The sequence below is a fragment of the Bactrocera latifrons genome, unplaced genomic scaffold (genome assembly GCF_001853355.1).
Source record: "Bactrocera latifrons isolate USDA-ARS-PBARC rearing strain unplaced genomic scaffold, ASM185335v1 scaffold_21, whole genome shotgun sequence".
Lineage (NCBI taxonomy): Eukaryota > Metazoa > Arthropoda > Insecta > Diptera > Tephritidae > Bactrocera > Bactrocera latifrons.
Genome location: NW_017535630.1, coordinates 145,294 through 170,533, shown reverse-complemented (window position 1 = coordinate 170,533; position 25,240 = coordinate 145,294).

The window sequence follows — 25,240 nt, the reverse complement described above, 5'->3', positions numbered from 1 at the left end:
AGTATAAGTATAAGTATAAGTATAAGTATAAGTATAAGTATAAGTATAAGTATAAGTATAAGTATAAGTATAAGTATAAGTATATGTATAAGTATAAGTATAAGTATAAGTATAAGTATAAGTATAAGTATAAGTATAAGTATAGAAGCGAAAGCTTGGTATATTGGACAGGATATTGGAAAATTTAGTGTTTCTTAAACTTTAGGAACAAAACAGACGACTAAAAAATAAATAAGGGTGTTAAATAATAAAGTAAGCACTTGTATGATGGAGCTTAAAGATTATACAATTGAAACCCCAATCATTTTTAAATGGTATCTGGACGATAACTAGATTTTTAGAATTCTACAAAGTGAATATTCTTTCCAATAAGACGGGATTTGTCAGAGGAATGGACCACTTATTGAAAATTGGGTTTGATAGCACAGTTCTCTGACTAAGGCTGCCTAAAACTGTTTGTAGAATATAGTTCAAAATTCAGTTTAAAAATTATAGTTAAAAAAATTATCAGAAAATGGCGAATATTTAGTGAAACTTAAAAATTGTACGCCAAAACACATTAAAAATTGTAAAAAAACTTTTTAAAAGTAGGCACTCTAACTCATAGGTCTACTTGAGTAAGATTTCGAAATCGTACGATGACTTTTTTAAATTTCAAAAGGCAAAGACGAACGGCTTTGATAATAATAAATATAAATTCTGCTTCTTCTTTATTGTCTCGATTTGGTATCGCCGCAAAAAATATATACATAAGTTAAAATTTTATTGTATTCAGTATTCGTTGATATATACTAAGCCATCTTGCGTAGATGCAAATGCTTAATATTGGAAAACGACAATCAAGCTCATCGATTCTGCAAAATTTTTATAGAGAATTTCACAATTTGATGAGTCTTGATTAATATTCGCGTATGTATTTGTTGACATTTGTTTGTCACTAAATTTGTATGCAAATGAACACACAAGTTTAAATATGTATGCTGGTATACACACCCAGTAGGAAATGCGTACAAGATACCAACTGTTGAAAGCGTAAAATAAATGCTTATTACAAAAATTGCTTTTAGACTTTGAGCAAGTAGATCTTTTTGAAGAATATCGGGTATGTTTCGGGTACTTTAGTTATTTTTTTGCTGCATATGGCTACGGCTTCAAAATTAGCTCAAATATTTGGAATAGCATTGCAATTACTAATTCACTGAGTATTAAAATAAAAGAAATTGCAAATATTAATAACATTATAAGCACCTGTATATAAATATTCCACCTCAGAAACAAATCTGTCAAACCAACGAAATATCTTTAAAAAATCGTTATTTCTTTCCCACAGGGTTTATAAATACATACACAGTACATTCATGCTGGTATACGTGGCGTGTCTGTGTGTCAGCTTTTGCGTTGATTCCTACATGAATTCTTGAATAAAATTTAATTTCGTACGCTGACGAAAATTTCCATATGAACAAATTTTTATGAATACACTTATTCAGGGATATATATATATATATATATATATACATATGCATATGTACTAATACGCGAATTATTTTCAGCCAAAAGGCAAAGTGGGATACAAGAAAAAGCTCACTCGCAGAAGAGGCTGCAGAAAAGCATACTTCGAAGGAATTCTTGATGTTGAAGCTGCAACAACGATTTACAAAGAGTAGCAAAGTAAAAAAAAAAAAAGAGAATAATAATAATATCAAAACATAAAGCCATAACGGTAAAAGAGTATACGACGAATGTGCACGCGCTTAATTTGAAGCAAAGATGAGTATGCAACAAATTTTGTGGAATTAAAGAAATGCTTTTCGCAAATGAGGCATTGAAGGATATTTTTATATTTTTGAGAAATTTGGCGGAAAGCAGTGCATTAATAAAGGTTTGTTAGCGAGGTTAAAGGTTTGTATTCGGATATGTTTGAAAGTTAGACATGGACGCGGGCAATCTAAAGCATTAATTCCTTAATTATAATTGTCATGAACGGATTCGATCAGGATGTAACACAATTCTTTTCCGATAGTGTCGATTATCGATTACTTCTAAAAATAAATTTCTCAGAATTTTCGGAAAAAAATTTCATTTTTTATTTTTGAAAACGGCTTATTTACCACAGTTTACTGTCCGATCGAAAAAAAAATTTCTCAAGACTAGTATAACTAGTAATCGGAATTTCTTTCTTACAAATACACCGCGTAAGCTACGCTATCAATAAACCTAGACCGCTGGGAGGCGCTGTGGTCGCGATATATGATTTTCGAATTAATGTATATTTTTTACACCACATACGGCGTGGTAACCCTCAGGAAGGCCGATAAAATATATACTGATTAACTGATCACTCTTACTGTCAAAATAATTCTAATTTTACGACCAGTATTTTGAATTTTGGTACAAATTATAAGAACCTTTTCGAAAACTCTCCCTAAAAGATATACACAACTCCCACTCCAGATGTGGTCACCTATCATTATGCTCTGAAAGACTTAATTTTTTTTTCTAGAATTTTTCATTGTTACACACATACATTATTAACAAAAAAATTCTGAAATTTGTTTGAAAAAAATGTTTTAAAGCCGACCATTGGGAGGTCGTTTCAGTAACACCTCGAAAACAAGATACGTCCGCGTTGGCAGGATAACTCCTTACAGGATCAGAAAAAGCGAAAAAATACGTATTTTAGTTAAAACCTGAACGTAGAACTTCGACGAAAGAAAAAAACCGAAAATTTGATTTTTGGCACACATTTTCACAAACGAAATTAAAAATGTGCAACATTTTGTTTTTTTTTTTTTAGTAGCTGTAATCGCACAAAAATCTTTCGTCCAAGTCTTTAAAAATTTTTTCTCAAAGACCTGTATAAAATTTCATAAGAATTCATTTTCGGTAGAGCAGTTCTCGATAAATCTTGCCAACTGACTTCAAAAACACAGTTTCGTCAAAAACGCGTTTAAGGGGGTATTTTGAAAAATTCGACTTTTTTCATATATTTAAAGTTTAGACCCTTAAGAACATATCCTCAAAAGGATTTTCAAAAATTAAAATTATTTTAAGAGCTACACTTACTTTAGTGACGCAGTACCTAGCCCGGTAGGTAGGGAGACTCACTTTTTTAAACGCATTTTCTCGAAACTACTTTTTTCCACACGGTACCGGCATTATCTCAAGTTCTATACAACCGATTTACTTGAAATTTTGTGTGAACCTTCTTTATATAATCCTTTATCCTTTATCTTTATACAATAATTAATCCTTTGTTTTATATATATTTAATATATATGTTTTATATATATTAAAAAAAAAAATATTTTTATTTTCAAGAAGTCGTAATTTTTCAAAAAAAAAAAAAATTTTCGTGTTTTGATTTTTGTTTTTTTTTTGTCAGACCACCAGGCGAGTCAGGATCAATGTAACCAGGATGTGCCATTTTTTTTTTTACACCTGCATTTTTTTGTAAAATTTTTTTTCTGTATTCTTAAGATAACTGAATAGTAAAAATATTTTTTTTTTTTTTAATAAAAAACTGGTGTAAAAATTGGACTATGATAACTGGGAACATGCAATACCGTTTTCAACCAAATTCGATACTTAACATTTTTCTAAGATTCATATCCCAAAATGGGGGAATTCACACTGCAGCACGCTTACTTCCCATACAACACAACTTTTAATTTCCATTTGATCAATGTAATCACTGTTTAAGCCGGTAAGTACCAAATATCTAGAACCCAGCACTTATAGTTGAGTTTTGACATAAAATATCGCTCAAGGTGTGAGTTATATAATTGAAATTCAGGTATTACATTTTGCTGACAATGATATGTCTATCTTAGCCCCTATATATATTACCTAATGAAAAGATTGCCGAACTTCCGAATGACTTTATACTGCATATATCGGTCAATATGTAAGATATTTCAATGAAAATGAAAGAGCGTGTTTTATTGATATCAGTGTATCTTTCCGCCTAAAATGGATAAAATTGAATGAAGACTTGACCTAGCCCTCATATAACAGACATATAACATCCAGTTGACTTTATTCCAAATAATAGGTAATGGTATGTGAGCCTTCACCTCAGAACCTTCAGAATTTCAAGGAACGTTTTTTAGTGTGTAGCATATTCATGGTATCTAGTATTGGCAAAAATCGGCAAAATCGGGGTATACTGCCTGCAACTCCCATATCCTCGTTTTCGGTTTTCTAACAAGCCTTTTATAGTTCGATGTATGATTGTATGCATGTATGTATGTATATTGTATAGTTGATTTTCATAAGTCTTCTATAATTCGAAGTTCTCTATAACTCAAACTCCTGACTCCTGAATTGACAATAAAAGTCATATTTCATACAAATTTCTCTCCATAACTCGAAGTCTCTCTAATTCGAAGTTGTTTGTGCATTATGGTGATTCCGAATTAGGGAAGTTCAACTGTTTATCTAATTGATTGCATTCCGAACTTCTAGTTGACGTTTTACTCCTAAAGGTATTTCCCTGTCTTTGACTCCTGCAAGTTGCAAGAGTATAAAATGTTCGGTCGCACCCGTACTTAGGCCTTCCATACTTGTTTTTAATTAATGTCTGGGGATGAAAAAAAAAATTGCTAGAAAGAAGGTCAAACCAACAAAATATGCAGGCAAATATGTTTTATATGCAAACCAGGTGGAAATATTTGATACATGCATGTATGTACATACATATACACATACTAACATGCAAATGCATGTACATATGCGGATGTGTAATTGTAAATATAACTAATATTTAAAATAGTTTGCAAAATACAACAAAATGAATTCCATAGACATGCTATAAATAAATATTACACATGCACATACACACATACATACAGACATACAACATACAGCACTTATTGGCAATATTTCGACACGCTTGTTTTGCACCATTCGCCATTTATCAATAAAAAAGGTACCGTTATATAGATATGTACCGTTATATATTTCGCACAAAATGTTGTATGCCAAAATGTGAATGTGGGAATATATTTCTGGCGCACGAAATGAAACGAGCTGAACATCAAAATATGCAAATTGGAATTTCGACTGCCAACACACACACACACACACCACATACCGTATGCATGTATCTACATGGCCGCGTGTAAAATACAAATCAACAGACACGCACACACAAACAAACACACTTACATACATGCAAAGGAACAGCACTACTCGCAACGCTCGGCAGGCGGCCCAACGCCAAGAAATGCTGCTGCTCACAACTCACCACAGCCCGCGCGCCAACAAACCAGCCATGGCTGCGGCCTTTCAGTCGTCTATAACCAACTATCCTTTCGTCCATCCATCAAACGCAAATATTCTGCGCAACCCACACAATCAAGCAACTTCGCACAAGCGCCACACACACACACACACATTCGCACAGCAACCGCAGTTAACCCCGTTTCATGTTGTTGCTTTGGCTGCCGCTTCTTCTGCGGCGTCTTCTTTTGCTATTATCCTGTTTGCGAGTCCACATTATGCCAACTATACACATACATACATATATTATATGTGTGTGTGTGCAACACCTACGGCGTTGTTGTTCACGCTGTTGTTGTTGTAGTCGAAAATCAGCATATCCTCCAGCAACAGCCATTATCCTGCACACAACACACTCTAATATTGACACATTTTGCCATTCTCGCATTTTTCGTCGCTGCTCCTGCCAGCTCTCAATCGTCTCATTGCTTCACTTTCGCATTGCGCTCTTCTACTTTCCGCAGGGGCACGCTGCCAACGGCGTACACCCAATCACTGCGCAAGCGCTGGCAAACACACACTCTCTACCCTTTAAATGGCGTAAGGACATTCTGCCATAGAAACTCCTTTCCTGTGCTCTCCTTCACGTCACAGCCGCCATATGCAGGCGTCTCATTCACGCTCAAAGCGCTGTTTAAGTGCAAATATGTATCGATTTACGTTGACGTTTGCCTGAGAGGAGTAAGAGAGAAAAGGAGCGCGCGGGTAGCGCAGCGAAATAGTAACTACCTTACGTAGTTGTTGTTGTTATTGCTTAAGTCACACTCAGGTAGCGCCAGCGTCGAGAAGGCTGGGTAGGCGCATAATTACTATTGGAACGGCATGGCAATGGAACGAAAAAAGCAAATTAACTGTATATGTGCTTCGGTGTGTGTTTGTGTGTGTGTCGTAATGAAACAAAGCGCAGCACAGCATACATTTTTTTCGGTGTGAGTATACACACAGCCACACGTATATGTATGTGTTTATAGCCGAAATTTTGTAGTATTTTCTTTGCCAGATTTAATGACGTAACGGGCAGTGAGGTAGTCCAAACGATTTCATTTCCTTGCTTTGCCTTGTCTTCGTGCAGCTCTCCACTGCCTGGCCCCCTCCACTCATCTCCTTAACCCTCGTTGACGACGCAGCAATTAAGCAACAGTTGTAATTAAATGAAACTGGGTTTCGAGTTCAAGGTAAGCCAACGAACCCGGTTAGTGTGGAAAGTGTGTACGCTTGTCGCTTGTGCCAGTGCGGAATTTCGGTTGGTTTTCGGTTAAAGTAAATTCCTTTTTGGTGAAATTTTACAAGTGGTTGGTGTTTTAATGAAATTTGCATTAATGAATTTGGTTTTAAGGGTTTTAGTGAAATGTTTTGGAATTTTGAGAGTAGTGTATAGTTAAGGGTGTGGTAATCAGAATTTATTATTTCTCTTATATTTTTGGTATGAAAATAATTTTCATAATCTCAGTAGTAAAGTTAATTGAATTTTTCAATAATTTGTATGGCTTTTCAAATATTATCACTAGTTAATACTATAAAGTGATACGATTTCGTACTAAAAAGACACCCGCAGTTAGTGTTTGCTTGACTCAGTATTGTTTGAGCGGGACACTATAAATGAGAAAATGTGCCATATTTTACAGTTATTCTTCGTTAAAAGCGAAAATGTAAGCCAGACGACAGAAAATATTAAACGTTTTTTGGTCCTGATACCGTAACAGACTATCACGCGATTTAATTTCGGTAATTCTAATGTCAAAGAAGTTCCACGCCACGATTAATTATCGAAAATGTCGATAAAATAATGGAGTCCGAACAATATTTAAACGTCATTTTGTTTCCAGGCGTAACAAATTGCAGAAAAAACACTATTTTGGAACTATTTGTGTAAACTGGATGCAGCAACAAGCTCGATGTATGAATGCCAAGCCGGTTGGCAAGAAGTCTACTAAGAACTGCGGACTGTTAAACTCGAAATTCGGACCTGTATTGTCAACAATTGGACCATCTAAAGGAAATAATCGACCTTAAATGGCCACCTTGGGAAACTAGGAGAGGAATTGTGTTCCATAAAGCTAGACTCATCGATAGTGATTCGCAAGAAGCCCCGAGAGCTTGGTTTGGAGTTTTTTATGTATCCACCTTATACTTCGGACCTGTTACCAAGTAGTTACAACATTTTTCTCTCTATGGCGAGTGTCTTTGCTTAAAAAGTTCCGCTCAAGCGATTGTTGTAGTGACGAGTTTTTTATGAATAAAGACAAGGGTTCCTCTGAGAGTGACGTTATGAAGTGAATGATCAAAATTGTAACTATGCTAAATTAAACCTGCGCTGCGAAACAAAAATAATGTATTTCTTATATTATACATATACGGTATAATTAAGGGGTTTTTCATATTTTCATTACTAATGGATACTCTAAGTACCTTAGGAACATGAGAACTTACTTTGAAAGGCTTCTGGAATGCATATTTTACTTTCTAGTAGAACCAATTTTTATTGCAACGGCACAAGAAGCATCAAAAAATGCGAAAAAGCGAAAAAATAGTGTCATATTTTCAAAAATAGTGCATACATTTAGGCGTTGAAGGCGTTATTATCGCGAGGGCTGTTCCCAAAGTACTATATATGAATGTATTATCAGTTACAGCCAACCTATCATCACTTGAGAAAATTTCATTCTATAATAATATGAAGAAAATTTACTAATTGACTCAATTAAGACAAATAATTTTGTTATAAGCAAAATATCACTCTTTAAACATATGGCGGAAAATTGCCAATGAAGCCTTTGTAAGGCAAATAGAATTTAAGCACACCTAGTTGCCTTAAAATTAATTTAGTTTTTATTATTTTGGTTAATGAAAAATTAAGTATTAAAGATTTTGTGTGAAATTCGCAAAAGTTTCTACACTAAGGTGATATACAGCTTCTAATTTACTCAATTAAGATAATTTCTATAACGTACTGAAATTCATATTTTAAAATGTTCCAACAGCTAACTGAACTTAGGCAACTAAGTAAATACATTTATTTTATTTTTTATCAAGCTTTTGATTCACCTTCTGAGGGTCGCATTTTTTGGCTTAGAAAATCAATAGCATACGCATCTGTATATGAGTATTTTTCAAACATATTAATTATTTATACCTTATATATTTTATAGCTTCAAAGTTACAGCTGTTATTAGTGTAACGTTAAGTGTATTTTATCTTGACCTCCTTTGTCATCATTCTCATAGGAACTGTCGTCCTTAGTCAAATAACTGGACAGTCGTTTATCTCAAACTGCTCTTTGCGCAAATTTTTCGCTAGCAAAATCATTCGCCATAGACAGGAACAGGGTGTGTAAGTACCGCCTAACCAAACTCCCTTCTTATTGACTGAAGCTTGTCGCTTCTTGGCGATTGATTCCTTCAAGCATCCCAATTGTTAACAGTAATAGTCCGAATAAAGAGTTTGGCCTTAGAAGAGCAACTCAAAGTAAATGATTCCTCGTCATTCTCACCAAACAAATATGTAGTAAAACCTACACCGAAATTCGGCCACGAGCAAGAAGTTTTTTGCCTTAAGGAATAATAACTTAAAAAAAATTAGATTTTTGAGAATTAAATAAATCAATTCTTTTAAAGGTATATATATACAAAAAAATGTTATTGAATAAATATATCTTCTACAATAGCCTACGGTCGAAAAAAACAATTATTTTCGGTCGGTGTTCCTAAAAAATAAGTTAATTTTTATCCAAAATTGTGGTCGTTTGTGGCATGCTAAGTTTTGATTATTGATTGGATCAAAAAATTGGTAAGACTTTGTAAGACTATGTTGAAAAAATTATGATTGAAAACTTTGTCTCTGACTAATCACTGGCAGTTTTACTTTTCGTGAATGTAGTTTTGAGTAAAACGCGTTTAAAGACAAGCTAATTGAGTTGATCGAACTGATCGAAGTCAACAGAAACCGGTCATAGTTTTGCAGTCAGTGGGGAACACTATAGAGTTCTGACTAAGTAGGCCACCTAGGGTTCCCACAAGACGGCGCTATATGTCATATAACCAACGAAACAATAATTTTCTTGAAGGCAACGTAAGAGGAGAGTATTAGTTCTCGTCGGACCTGTGGCGAAACCACAAAAATTGTGCAATTTAACACCGCCGAACTACACTCTGTGTGGTTAGATAAGTCCGATACGATTGACGCTTTGGAAGAGAATATTCGGCACGTTATTGCGGACATACAAGTACCATACTTTAGATCCCTCTCTCTCAAAAAACATTGAAAATATTCATGTCAAATTTGATTAGGGTATAATTATAAGTAGAAATTGTCGAAATGTGCAACAAAATAATATTTTAATATTTTCAAAAATGTTTTCTTAAGTAAAATTAGTTATAATTTGATTACTTACTGACACATATAGCAATAACAAATAAAATATGCACACTGTTCGTATTAACACCTTCTTCTTCTACATCATTTTGTTGTGAATATTAATTTCATTTTATATCCTCTGCAGTACCGCGAAACTTTCAGAATGCCAAAGTGCTGCACCGTGGATATTAAAAACAACAACGCCTCCTACACCACAGTTTTCCACCATAGGGAGCCACAATTATCGCGCGAACGCCACGTGCTCTCATTTTCATTTTCAATGCCATTCTTATTTTCCCATTTATTCATTCATTCATTTATTTACAGTCTCATTTCCATGCGGTTACAGCATTTGCCGTTGGTTTTTTGTTTTACAATTTTCATCTTAATGTTTTTATGCGTTTTTATTTTCATCAGCAAATTCGCGTTTTTGGACACTCGAGGCAGCAACAGCTGATGGCGGTAATGAAGGTGGAGTTCGTGCTTAGAGAGATTCAACTCAGCAAAAGGATGCTAGTTATGTTAATGAGCGAAATTAGGAGTGCAGAAAAGGTGGAAGGTGTGGATAAACGAAAAATGGGTGGGAAGATAATGAAAGTATTTTGGGTAAATTGGTGAAACTTATACAAAATTTGTTTCATGAAATATTTTTATTTAGTTATAATTGGTCAGTTACACTAGTATGCGTATACTTAAGTTTTAAAAATTTTAACTTTATAAATTTAAAGCCTTAAACCCCAAAAATATACCAACAATAATAAAAATAAAATCCTCTCCCAAGCATTTTCCCTTCATTTTGTGAATTCTAAATTTGCAGTGTCGTGCGTAGCTTTGGCCAACTTGCCTTTCTTATCGCAGGCAATAAAATTTTGGCTGCTTTGTTGGATGTTCTCAGCAAGAAAATCGATTACTGCGTCTTCGCCAAAAGCATTGACTGCGCGGCCACGGCACAGGGGTAGAGGGGAGCACGCTTTCAACGCGTAAAATACGAAATTTGCATGCGTTGAAAGTCACCCCTTACACATGCATAGCTGCTTAGAGGGTTCAAGCCACCAACAACAACAACACTATCAAGCAATAAAGTGTTGCGAGCGTATCAAACAGATGGAAATGCGAGACTGAACGTGCACAAAATTCCTCGCAATTCCATTCATACAATTTTGCTTCGCTCACAAAAACTACATTGGAATAGAAAATTTCGTTATCTCACAGCGAAAGGATAAGAAATAGCAAAGTATATTGATGTTAGAGTTACGTTTTATGTGTTGTGTTTTGCAGTGAAATTTAATAAGCGGTTTAAGACTGTCATTTTGAGGTTATAATCGCAAGACGGCAATATTTTTGTACCCAAGCCAGCTTTTAACATGTTCGCATAATATGTTATCATATCTAACCTATAAATTCCCACTAAACAATTATTAGACCATCGAACATTTCTACGTAAAAAGGGATACAATAGTGGAGCAACTTAAAAGCGAGTTCAAATATGACTTTGACATAACCTTCAAAGATTCATTGATGTGACAATTGCATTGACTCCTCAAAGTAGAGAAGCGCTTGTAGTAATTCCATAACCAACGCTTTGAGAATGTGAAGAAAAGATGTCAGCTGTTGAAGAAAAACAGACCTTTGAAAAAAAAAAAATTAAGACAGATTATATTTCAATGCGTTGTCAACATCACACGAACGAAAACTCTTCCCAAGCTTTTGGCGGTAAAAACTTGGGAAGAATTTTATAAGTTAATGCTATATATGCTTTCTTAATCACCATGTTTGCTATGAAACTTTTTTTTTATCTGTGAAACATCCGAAATGCCGTTAAAGTTATGATTATTTTCATATACAAAGCTTTGAATGCGCATAGAAACTGTTTACTATAGCCTGTTGTTTTTTTTTTACCTCTTGACGGCTTCTACAATGGATATTGTATGGTGTTCCCGGTCAACAATTGAACAATAACCTGTTAGCACTCCTATCAGAGTTCTTGTTCTTATTTATTCCTTTTCAATTTCAATAGTCAGCATTTGTGGTCCAAATTTCATTCATGCCACATTTGTCTGCATATTGCGCAAACCAAGATTGACTTCAGTGAGACTCAGCTTTATTTTACATATAATATGTTTGTCGATTAAAGATCTACAAGTAGACAGATTCATATAAATTCCCTCTTCTCCGGAGTCTAATAGGGGACAGCAATAGCTCTGGCTAGTTTAACAGCTTCGCAGTTACCAGATATATCACTATGTCCTGGGACCCATTGCAGGTTTATCATAAAAGAGCACGTTAGATCCACTAAGTGAGCTAAGCATACTACCATCTTATATAAAGGCAGACTTGGAAATACGCTGGTTTTAAATCATGCAAAGCAAGTCGCCATTAGAAACGGGTTCTGAATGCTATAGCTGAGCATAGTTAAGCTTTAATTGTACCATATTATTGTAATCAAATAACATTTTATTTACAAAGTGAATGATATTAAATAAAAATTGTTTATTGTTGCTAAAAGAGAGAGCATTAATATCATTACTTTTCTTGTTTTGTTGGAATTCAATATGAGGTAAGTAATATAAGGTAAGTAATTTCCCTAATTGGGTCGTAAGTAGAATAATTTTTGATTGATAAGAAAAACTTTAATCTCTTGAAAATTGAACCAACTTATCTGGCCATAGACAGGGGCTGCTGGAAATCACCAGGTCGCGACTATATGGTGAATACACAACAACCAACCATCGTAGCTATCGTAGTTTCCGGCTAGTAGATTATTCCATGCGAATTCCACCAATCTAAGATTTTCTTATTGTGTTAAGTGAAAGTAAGCGCTTACATAATGGCTTCCCTGGTATTCATTTTGGTCATGAGCTCAAACAATACTGCGGCAAGTAAACACAAAACTGTCTGTGAAGATTTTTCAGTACGAAAGCTCATCTTCCCAACCCCATAGAGCATAGCGTGAACTTCGTTATACAATCGCCGTCTTGTTGAATTCAAACTTTGCCGAGATCACGCGATTCAATTTCAGGCATCAAATAGTAGGTTATCAAGCTGCGATAACGGTAGCCATTGATGGTTACGTTCACACCGGCACCACTTTTGAAGGAATATTGACCGATGTTTTCACCGGCTTATAAACCGCACCAAATCGTTGGTTTTTCTGGATGAAATGCCAGCTCTTGGATCTGTTTAGATTGGTCTTCGTCCCAAATGCGCCTATTTTGCTTGTTTACATACCCAATGAGCCAGAAATGGACCTCATCGCTGAACAAAATTTTACTCGAAAAAGTCGGATCTGCTTGGAACTTTTCAAGCGCATATAGAGCAAAGCCATGTCGCGTGAAAAAATCGAAACGCTTCATTTTTTGCACAATTCGGATTTTGTACGTTTTCCATTTAAAATATCGACGTCAAATGCGCCAAGTCGTTCCATACATCAGTCCGAGTTACTGTGAACGGCGCCGCATCGACTCTCCATGGTCTTCGTGTACACTCTCAACTACGGCTGCTCTATATTTTTTCACTACGTATTGGAACGTGGTCAATTCGGTTCACTATTATTCAATAATGCATGCTGGATCTCAAAATGAATGATGGCGTTACGAATAGTAGGCCGAGTGAACTGAGTGAAGCCCGCGAAACACATTTTTTATAAAACGTGAATTTTCGTAATAAAGTTAAACGATTTGTAAACGTTTTTAGGGCGTAAGTCTTTCCAGGATGAAATGCCAAATAATACTGATCAAAACTGGCTTAACAGCTTGACAAGATTCAAGCGTGATCTGTCAAAAAAGGCTATTGAAAAAAGTTTCTCTGCTTGGATCACCTCATGATATCTGTATTATTTTTGAAATGTGAAGCAATTGGAGAAAGATAATATCTAACGAACCGTATGTTAAATACCTAGTTCTACGTGCGTCAAGATTACTAATGTCACTAAAGTTTATTTTATTTGGAAATCATCGAACTCATATTAAGAAAGAAAAAGTTTGAGGGTACTTCAGAATGTTTAAAAAATAACAGTATGCTTTATGATTTGTTGAAACGCTGCCTAAATGGCAAATTACTAGAATTCAACTGAATGTTAGCTATATACGAGAATTAAAGCATGCCAGTACGGGAGCTCTTAAGAATCTGTATTTCTAAATTTTAAGATATTTTTAGCGCTTAAACTCCATATGTAAGATTTAGATACAAATTCTGTCATATATGTATGCATGTATGTATATAACAACTACTTACAATCAGCTACTCCCTTGCGCTAAATATTCTAAGTAAGTAAATTGAATGCAAATGGAGTATAGGTGCACAAATGGTGAGCAGGCGGCGCGGCCGGAGCGTTGTTACACGATATTTGTTGCAAATTTAACCGCACCTGGTTTGTGAAGCCCGAATACATTTACTTATGCGCACATTAGTATATATTCAAGTGCACACACATGTACACCTTCCACTTGACAATGTTAGAACATCCTGCCGCCTTGCCGCTCCAACGCTCAGCCGCGCTGGCCTGCTGTGGCATGGCGTTCAGTTGGCTGTGCGCAATGCTCGTGCATGTGGCTGCTTACATTTGGAGTAGCATCCATCAATTTGATGGATAAATATATGCAAATTGTGTATTAGCTGTCCTCATTGCTAGCTGGTGTTGTTGTAGTTGCTGTTGTTGGCATGTTGCTGTTGCTGCGCTGTTTATCCTTTGCCTTCTGTGCGGTTACGCTGTTGTCTGGAAATGGATTTGACGCACGTGTGTATGAGCAGTTGCCGCTCTCTCTCTCTCTCTCTCTATCTCTCTCCCGCTCACTTGTTCTTTGACTAGTTACAGGGTGCTAAGTGGGTTTTTGAAAAGATTTTACGCTAAGTAGTGGTTAAAATATGGGCTCAGGAGAACGTACGTATATATATGCTAGTGTAAACTATCCGGAAGTCAGCTTTCTTGCTAACAATTTTATTTCTAGCTGACTTTTTTGTAAAAATGTCTGCAAGTAAGCATGCGCCAACACCCTGTTTCGCATAATTTCCTTTACTTTCAATAAATCATGTTAACATCTTTCGTTGCAATACAGCCGAAGAAAAGGCGCAAAGTGGCAAAAACAACGCAAGCCGTGTTGTTAGCGCAACAATAACGGTACAGATACCGAATATTCGCTTCGAACGCTACTTGCATATAATATTAAGTTTTCGCATTCCACTTTGACGCACATTGCCATGGACACTCACTTACACTCGTGTATTTGTATCCTTAAGTGTGTATGTGTGTGTGCGTTGAAACTGCTTTTAGCACACACATTCACATGTTTTTTTCACACATTTGTGTATTATTTAAAATCGAATTCAGATTGTGACATTTTTATGCAAATATCACAAGTTGACGCTGACACATGCATACACACATACATAGACACATGCATGTGTTATATAAATTTGTACATTCATAAACCGAGTTTATGGTGAATTTATGGTATAAAAAATGCTAAATAGGATGATACTTAAACAACGACTGCTGGAAAATGGCGCACCGAGTTGCGAAAAATAGAATTATTGAGGCATTTTTTATTTTAAACAGAATTTACGAGTCACATTCGATGTATGAGGCCTCGTCTTATCCCGATGGAGCACAACTCTTCTCCTATGTTCCATAGCTAAGCTCGGCTTGGCGATTGCCTTCTTCAGACGGTCCAATTGTTGGCAATAGAGATGCGAATTAAGCCTTAGATGAGCAAGTAAAAGTATATGATCCTCTGCCAATACCACCAAACTTATAGAAAAACCTTTCTGAGAGTCAAAACTGGCTTGGCCACTGCTGGAACCGGCGCATTGCAATTGCCACACAACCGTTTTCGCTTGAATTTATTATAAGCGATCCACTTTTGTCACCAGTCACCCTGCGTCAGACGTGCAACTGGCCCCTAATGTTATAGTAAATAACTGCAGGTTTCAGATCTACGTGGACAACGTCCGGTGTGTTTAATGTGGAAACCTGCTGTCGACAGCCTACAGCGCTTAAGAGCACAGCGAATCAAATCAATGTGTTGAACAACGAACTGACAGACATTTTCAGTACCTATTAGCAGCTGAAATTGATCGACTCATTTAAAACCTTTGCCGTACTTTGCGTCGGGCACCCGATTGCAATGCAACTCCATATCCAACTGGTAAAGTGTCAGGTCTTCCCCCATTCGGGACACAATCACTAAGATACATATCGAGCGGCCAGTCCGCATAAGCAGGATGGAGCGAACTCCAAGAACGCCTGCTCTCTGAGATACCATAATTAAGTCTTCGATAAGACCTCGTAGCACACAAGTAGTTAACCCTAATTGACAGTAAGCGTCGTCGTTGCCAAAACAATTCACGCGCAAAATACCCTAACTGGCAAAAATGTATTCAAAGGCACATGGCTCGTAAGCAGAAAAAACTGATTAACGTGAAAAGCCAAGCAGGCTTTAACCTGGTTTCGCATATCGGCTAGAAGTACCTTGGAAAGTAGGATTCTACTGAGTGTCAAGTCAACAATGGGAAAGTCACGCATTGTCTAAACGGCAATATGGACAGAATAATAGCAAATAAAATGACTACCAGATGAAACGACCCATCTTATTGCAAAGCGGCAAAAATTATGTGTAAAACGGTAGATCGGAAATATATAAAGTTCCTGATGGCTCTGTAGAAAGGACTACAGGAACACGATGGAATACTAACTGTGGCACGTTTGCCGCATTGATATGGCAACGCATCAAACATTTATGGGCCCCACGGCACTGAAAGAGATATCAAAAATCACGTCGAACACAGACATCCTAAAGGACTCCTCTGAACTTTGATACGGCACTCCATCTAGTATAACAAAGGACAAAAACTGTTCTATGCATACCTCCGTAGCCTCTCAGACTAACCTAACCATCCGCTTCAGAAACTGATCGATTTTGTTTCAACACGGCAGCTATTTGCGAACGAAAGTTCGGTTCCTGAGATTTTTCTGCGGCTAAGTTTGTATACCAACTCAATGGAAAACGAGCAGTAGGAACACAAGCTTACCCAAATACAATCAGGCTGGGAATGTGTCTATGTTCCGTTAACGTCTTAACAAGGTCCATCTCGTTGCAATTTTGCTAAAAATCATGCCATAGTTTTATGAAAAAGCGTCAGGTGAAAATATCTAGCCGCTTTTTTCTCGACCGCTCAACTTTCTCTGGACCTAAGTTATTTCGATAATTACACCTCTGGCAGTTTATTTGAAGAACATTCACTGCTAAGATCAGGACTCTACCCAGGGTCGATTTGCAAATCGGATTCATACATGGCCGTGAAGCTTCACCACCACTTCCTTCACCCAACCATTTCAAAGTTTTGACACCATTCAGCTAGCCAGCACCATCAAAAGTTAACGCAGGTGTGAACGGGTCTCCTTCAGTTTTTTATGAAAACCGCATTCAGCTCTAGTGCTTTGCAATGTTTCTGTGGGATTTGCTCTATCGAGTTGCTCCAGCAATTGAGCGTCATAATTAAATGCCCTTTGACTATCTCACTAGCCGATGCTGCTGTGCTGGAGGCTGACGGTTTCTCCTCAGCTTTACAGCTTCATCCTTTCGTTTTAGCCATTTAACTGGTACCGCTGTTTTACTGTGCGCGGACGACTACATTTTTCCCCCACATCCCTCTTCTATCCTATTGCCAAATTTAGGATCTTTAAACGAGAATTTGCGGTCGCGATGCTTAATAGGCTCAGTCTTTCACCATTTTTCCCTTAGCTTAAACCAACTGCTCGTCCTCTTCTTTCGTCTTGATTTGGTGCTATATCTTTCTTGTACTTTGACCACTGCTTTATATAATATAAAGATACAAGTCACATTTGCCTTCAACTCCTTGCTGGCTTTTGGCCTGGGTCAATGCTGCCAACCCTTTCGAGGTCCGAGTATTCATAGACCTGGGCAACTCTGCTTTGTATAGCAGTTTCGGCATTAGCAATACAACCGTTGTGAAATACTCCCTTCTTAGCAAAAGTCTGACCGCTGGTGACACAGAGTTACAAACTAATGTGTTATTCTTCCACTTTTGCTTATCTTAAGCTTACTGGGAAAGAATTTATGCTGATGTGGATATTTATAAACAGAATTTCAATTCATAAAGAATGTGCCACGTAAATTCCTTCCCATACTTGTCTAGCTAACAACATAAACGTTCATAAAACATCAAAAATTGCTTGTAAATCTAAAAATATGAAGTGCCACACACCAGCCAGTGCATAGTGTGGCATGCCACCGACGGACAACAATGTCGCTAATATGCGACTAAATTACAATGCACAACAAATCGTATGCAGTTAACTGCATATTTGCACACATTTACGAGCGGCCATTATGAATATGTCGATGGCGCGCGGCGTACGATGTGGCGCCTGCGCAATTTACGCGCTTGTATCGGGCGCGCAACACAGTAGCGACGTTCAGGGGCAGCGCCTGCTTGGTGGCGATGATAAACAGAATGATGACAGCAATTAAAATTCCACCATAATAATGCAAAAGCAAATATGCATGTGTGCCGCTGTGTTGCAGTGCCTATGTGGACAATATCGCGAAAAAAAGGCGGAAAAGTGCAGCGCTGCGACGAAAATAGTTAAATAAAAACATGAAAGCGCAGTCGACTTGGCATAGCCAACGTTGTTCTTAAGCGCGCACATACACGCGCACATACTAAAGCCATAAAGCCGCCCCGACGCCAGGCTGCCGTACACAAAGTAGGCAGAAATTGTTGGCGGTATGCGGTATGCGGAAGCGTTCTGAAAACGTTTCGCCTGCGAAAGCTACTATATATAGGCGGGCAAACATTAGCCGACAAGTGTGCGCCGAAGACATGGCAGTGGCAGAAGACAACGCAGACCCACATACTTTGGCAATTATTCATATAAATATGGTCAATAAATCAACGCGATAATGATGGCGTACGAGCGCGCGTTGATGCCACAGCAACAACAACAACTACACTCACATATGCACTTATACGCGCAACAAAGTAAGGATGCAGTCGTATGCAATTTTCAAGTGGAAAAGGCGCAGACTGGCGAGCGCGGCGGCGCGGTGCGGCAAGCTTGCTAAATGCATCTGATAAATACGTCGAGATAAGCGCGGTAGAAAAGAGCAGGAAATGCCGCTATCTTAAACTACTCGCGCACGATGTTGACTGAGTGCGAAATGTATTAAAATATAAAATATTGAGCGACATTCAATGTAACGGGTACAACAGGCAGGCGCGCAACGTAACATAACTGCGAAAACTGCGAATTCACATACGAGTATGTACACGTGTATGTGTATATATATATATAGAAATGCATAAATAATTCAATTAATAATTCTCGCCACCAAAAATGTCAACTGCAATCAGCCAGCCGGTTATGTGCGCGCTTGCCGCTTTATTCCCGCCATAAATTTGCATACCGCGCCACAAGGCTTTTGCGCATGCGCATTGCCGCCCAATTGTGAAAATATTAATTTTCACAGTTTGCTTCATGTGCGCCTAATTGTCGCGCCCTATGGGCTGCAGCGCTAAGCTTCAAAAACACATACACATATGCTGATATGTATGCGCGTACATAGAAAGGTCGCTCGTCATTCACATGCAAATTTTCGCAACATTTCACGACATTCAATCGCTTCGTGATCTATTGAATGCAAAACCAAAAAAAAAAAAACAAATCGAAAAAAGAAACAAACAAACTGTCAGACCTTTTCATCCTTTCTTCGATTTCCCATAAATCACGGCCGTCAAGTTTCTTTATGCACCGCGCCGGCGCAGCTCAAAAGAAAGGAAGCGCGCATATTCAGCAAAATATCCAGCGAGTGAAAGGATTCTCTGATTTCACATCCTTTCACAACTAATTTACATATTCAACGCAGCATCCCCCAGTTCGCGCGGTGCGCCGCACACCTGAACCGCGTACAACACATCGAAGTGCAATAAAATCACGTCGCGACCTTTCGCTTTTCACCTTTCGCGCGCATTCAACCCTTAAATATAAAATTACTGTCCCTTTTTTCTTTTATTATGCAATTATTATTCAGTCACGTACCTTTCGAAGAAATTCCTTTATTGTTATAAGAAATCAGAGAGCGCCAAACTTTTCTGTCGTCACTGAGAATGTACAACTTTGCGGGTTAACCTGACTTTTATTTGCGTTAAATCAGTTTGTGTAGAGAAGAAACCGATTAGTTCTTCCAATAATATGTCTCTGTTATGTAAAAGTACAGAGTTGCAATATCTAAATGCAGTATTCCTGAAACAATATCGAAACTTATGAGTAAATAAGTTGGTCTACGGAAAGGGGGCTTAGGTGTCAAAAAATGAATTTTCACTTTTTAGTTGATTCGGATGGAAGATGAGATGCTTTTTCACGTGATAGAATCCAAAAAAAAAAAATCCTCCTCTTTTACTTCAACAACAGACAGGTCAATCTTAACAAAAGTTTGTTCAGTATCATCTTCTGCCTGAGATACACATATGTACTTCGTCTTCATCATAATCGCTCCCTTTTCATAGACCAGGTCACATATTATATTTGTCGAGGATGGAGTCATGTGTCGAAGTTCATGCAAGTGATGAAAATTCTCTGAGCGCCATTCACTTGGGAGTGGCTAGAAACTGTTCCTCCACATATTGGCTCAAGCAGCTCAAGACTTCCGGTCATAGACCAAGTATCCTCTGGGTAGCCAAAAATCATCTGTTTAAAGGCGAGCTAAAGTGAGAAGTCTAAACATCCCTTCCCAAGGTTGTGCGCGGAGATTGGAACCCTCCACGTAAAAAAAAAACCCAATAAAAAGAACAAAACAGCCTTTCTTCACCTAAAGAAAGACTACTGGTTAACTCTTGTAAACTCGGCTATAAACGGTGAAGGATCAGGTTCATATCCATTGACAAAACAACCTCAACCATCAAAATGATATTCGCAAATGTTTGGTGCAAACAAAATGGTTTTGGATATTTTTATGAAAAACTTTAGTCTTGCCGTAAATTCTCGTTTCTTCAAAACGTCAACAGTTGATGATAGAGAGAGAAATTATCATTTTCGGGTGGTTTGATTCAATTCATATTGAGGAACGCATTCGCTGAAATCGTCTTAGAAAATATAACGTTGTGTCAAGGGAAACGGATATATCGACTAGACGGAGACTTATTGAAGCGAACCGAAAGTCTTCGCCACCACCAAAAACGCAAAAAATTATAATTCCAAACGTTCAATGTGGTCAACATCCAAGTGTGTAATGTTTTGGTGGAGAGTCTCCTATGAAGCATTACAGCTGCGTTTCACCTTTTTGAATATGTATTAAAACTGGTGTAAAAGGATACTAGCAGCATGTTTTAGAAGGCAAGCAGGCGTAAGAAAGCAATCAAGCATATATCCTCTTTGATGCTTTGGAACATCAGACAAATTCTGCTCCAGCATACGAGGCAAACCACACACAGCAGTGGCTCAAAGCAATATTCCTGGTTTTATAGCTGCAGCTGGATTGGTCATCTGTAAGTCCAGATTCGTATTCATTGGACTACAGAGTTAGATGGCAAAGGTGATCATTTCGAATTGATTTTTGTACAACGTTCACTAATCATACGGATCAATAAACACTTTAATAAAAAATGTATTATAGTTTACTTTTTATAATGACCTGAACTTGTAGCAGAACTTATGTCAGAATAAGTATATATGGTATTCTTTTCTTTATTAATTAAGTAAGTGATCCTGCGTGCTTATATTTCTATTCACATACTTATGTATACTTCGGTAACAATGTTAATTTCTATATACAAGGTGTGTTCCAAAGTAAACAGGACTTTAAGAAAAAGAAAAAAAACAGAACAAATAACTTTGTCGGCAAAATCATTTTATTTTATTCAAAATAGTCTTCTCCTGCTTCAATAAAACTTTTTGCATGGTCAAAGAGCATGTCGAACAAGTGTTTTAGCTCGTTAGCGGGTATGGCCACCAGTATGCCGGTGCAAGCCTTTTGAGTGGCCTCTACGTCTGCATAATGTTTTCCTTTCATGGGCCAATGCCTTGTTTAGAAAAGAAAGAAGTCGCACGGCGCCATATCAGGTGAATAGGAGGAGTGGTTACTGGTTTAAATTAAATTTTTGGTCAAATAATCGGTCACAAGCGTCCATTGATGAGWGCAATTTTTGGACGTCACTCAATTTGTGTGGAACAAACCGTGCACACATCATTCGTAGGCACAAAKKTTCGATCAAAAKGTAATAAATCGATGTTTTGGAGATATTCAATTCCATTTCCATAAATTTCAATGATGATTTCGGCTGATTTTTGATGAATTCACGCACAGTTTGATCGTGGTTAAAGTCGTCACGCCCACTTTGAAAACGTTGAAACCTCAGTCGTGCACGCTGCTACGGGGTAGGTAATCATCATCTTAAACTGGTTTCATCAATTGAAACGTTTATGTTAAAGTTTTACCAATTCTAAAACAAAATTTAATGTCGCCTCTTTGTTCAGACTTCATTTTCGCACCGATAACACAAACATACTGACACTTAATAAGCGATAACTTCTCTTCCAATCAATGAAATATCATGAAATTCTCACTGGACAATCGACAAACATATCAGATTCTAACGCACCAGTCGATATATAGATAGCGCCATCAGATGGCGCTAGTTTCAAAAAGTTCTGTTTACTTTGGTATATATGTACCTAAACGGTGATTCTATAAAGTATCCAATATTGTGAGGCATTTTTCTTCAGTTTGACACACAGAAAAAAAATAGAATTTCGAAACTATTAAGCAGGTGCGTTGATTTCTCCGATCATTTCATGAGCTTATAAAGCCTGCAAAAGTTTTTGGATAAAAGTAAAGTTAGACTATTGATTTTCAATATTTCAAAATTTCTCATACTAAGTTATTAATTGTAAGTAATTAATAATGTTCAAAATGGAGACACGAACTCACATCAAACTCAAATCTTTGTACAACCATAGGAATATCGAATACTCGCGTTTTCAAGTGTCTTTTTTATGTTTGTCKATAATATATGTATGTATGTTGTTGCTTGTAAGTTTTGACATTCTCCACCCTTAAATTATAAGTTCAAAATTTGTACTTGCGCCATCTGCTGTATTTGGCGTGCAACTAACACACCATTAGAATTTATTATGCCAGTGAAAGCGAATTGCGGTCGGCAAAGCAGTGCCCGCAGGATGCAACCAGGACATTACCGACAATGAGGAGTATGGGAAAACATTTAAAGATGGCGTTCTAATTAGACTGCTGGCGCGCAAAGCATATTCAAACTAATTAGAATTAAATAAATGCTTTTCTCAAAGCCAACATGACCTGCGTGCCGATAATTTCTTAATCGTAAAAATATTTTCCATAGCAAATTGATGGTTGTGTTGAGAGTAAGCACCTTGACGCATCAATAATTAAATAAATCGGTAAGTGCTTAATTGCTATGACTTCTTTGCACTCCCCTTGCCGCGTTTTTACCTCGGACGTCGGCCCACAAGTGGCAGAATATTAAAATGTAATTAATTCGAACAGAAGGAAGGCATAATTACCACCGACAGTGTCTATAATTTTGATAAGTAATACTTGTGGCAAATCGTTTTACAACGTCCGCCGACACGAGCATTGGCGCGAACGCTGATATATTATTTTGTAAACAGCTGACTGCTTTTCGTCGACTTGTAAACCACAGCACGGACTGCCATCGCTCCTATCTTCCCACCTTCGACGCGCATGCTCTCGCACCGCGTTGCATTGTTGCAGTGTAATTACACCAACAGCTGCTACCGCAATGGCAGGCGTGTATGTAATATTTATGAAGGGGGTCTACTTTCCACGCCATTGCCACTAATATGAAATTAACTACTGGCCAGTTTGGAAACTTTTTCAAAGGTGTTGTTTTTGTAAATAGTGAATGTGTGTTTAACTCTTTCCGTGTATATACTTCTTAAATTGCAAAATCGATTTGAAACTTTTGCTTGCCAAAATACTGAAGAAATCGATCCATAATTTCTTTAGATTTCTACTTAATTCCTAAAGTTTCTACAGAAAAAATACTAGAGAACTGTTGTCAAAAATTTCAGAACATAACCTCAAAAATAGTTTGAATAATGTGTATCAATTTCTGTATAATCGAATATCAAATCTTTTAAGTATATAAACGGTGATCCATTTCGAGGTTCTCTACAGAAAAAAACAAACAATTTAAAACTTAATAGGGAATGTATGATCGAAGGAAAAAGGAAGAAGGAAGAAGGAGGATTCGAAGGAACATTCTTTGGCATTTATTTTTTAAAGATTATCTCATTCAAATGTTGGTCGCGGCTCTGTTTCAGATGGTAAATCCATTGAGTCCAACTTCTGATGACTCGTTCAAACATTTTGACTGGTAACTGGCGAAAAACATGCGTGATGTTTTGATTCAAGGCCTGAATCGAAGTGAGATTTTCCGCATAGATATTAGACTTTATACACATCACCTCAGGAAAAAGTCAAAAGGTGTGATATCAGATTATCCTGCTGCCAATCGACCGGCACAAAATGTGAAATAATTTGCTCAACGAAGTGTTCATTTAATAAATCGATTGACTGATGCGATATGTTGGAAGTAGTGCCGTCTTGTATAGTATTATATATATATGACGAGATGACGAGCTTCACTTTTAGTTACCACCAATGGCGGTTACATTCTTACCGGCATCATTTTTGATGCAGAAGAGGTTTCTAGTGTCTCTTTCTGTCTACATCTCTACACTTTATACATAAATTATGGCCATTTAATCTCGCCCTGATCTGTTTGTTTGAACTGATTCAATAGCTCAGCCGACGGCATTTTTGCTATCAGTTATTTCTTTTCCTGGAATGCCCTTGTCGTCTGCTTTTCGGCAGCCATTACATATATATATCGCCTTTCAGTGGTCCTTCTCTGGCCTAATGGCACTTATATGATCCATTTGGCTATCAGCGTACTTATCGATGTTTAATGTCATTTCTTGTGTTTTGATCAGTATTCCAGTAGCTTGAAAGGTCTGCCGAGTTCTAGGCCCGTGCAATAGATTCCGTCGCCCACTCCATCAACTATTTTGAATCCGTCCGTGTAAAGATTCATATTTCCGCTGATGGGTCGCATCCTTTGCGCCATCTACATTCTTTTAGTGCAACTTAAACCCTTTTCTCCTAGATAAGATACATGAGGGTATGTAGTCTATTTAATCCACTCACCCCGAACCAAGTCCGAAGGTTGTAGTGGTAAATTCAACTAACGCCGCGAATTTTTCAGCTGATTTCGCAGCCGAGTTTCCCACTGCAATGCGGATTGGTAGTAGGTTGAGTAACCTTTCCAGCGTTGCCGTTGAAATTGTGCTTAGTGCTACTCTTATGCAGAGAGCTGCTTTATTCGCTCCAATGGTTCCCTGTATGAGATTTTGTCACCAGCGATCTACCACTCCAATGCACCGTTAAAGAATATTGGCTTGACTATCTCTGTGTAACACCAATGCATGGTGGTTGGTGATAGGCGTCTTGTTGACCCTAGCACCAGTTTGTTGTGAAAAATTATTTCCAGGCACTTAGTATGATCCTCACTTGTTAACTCTACTCCGTTG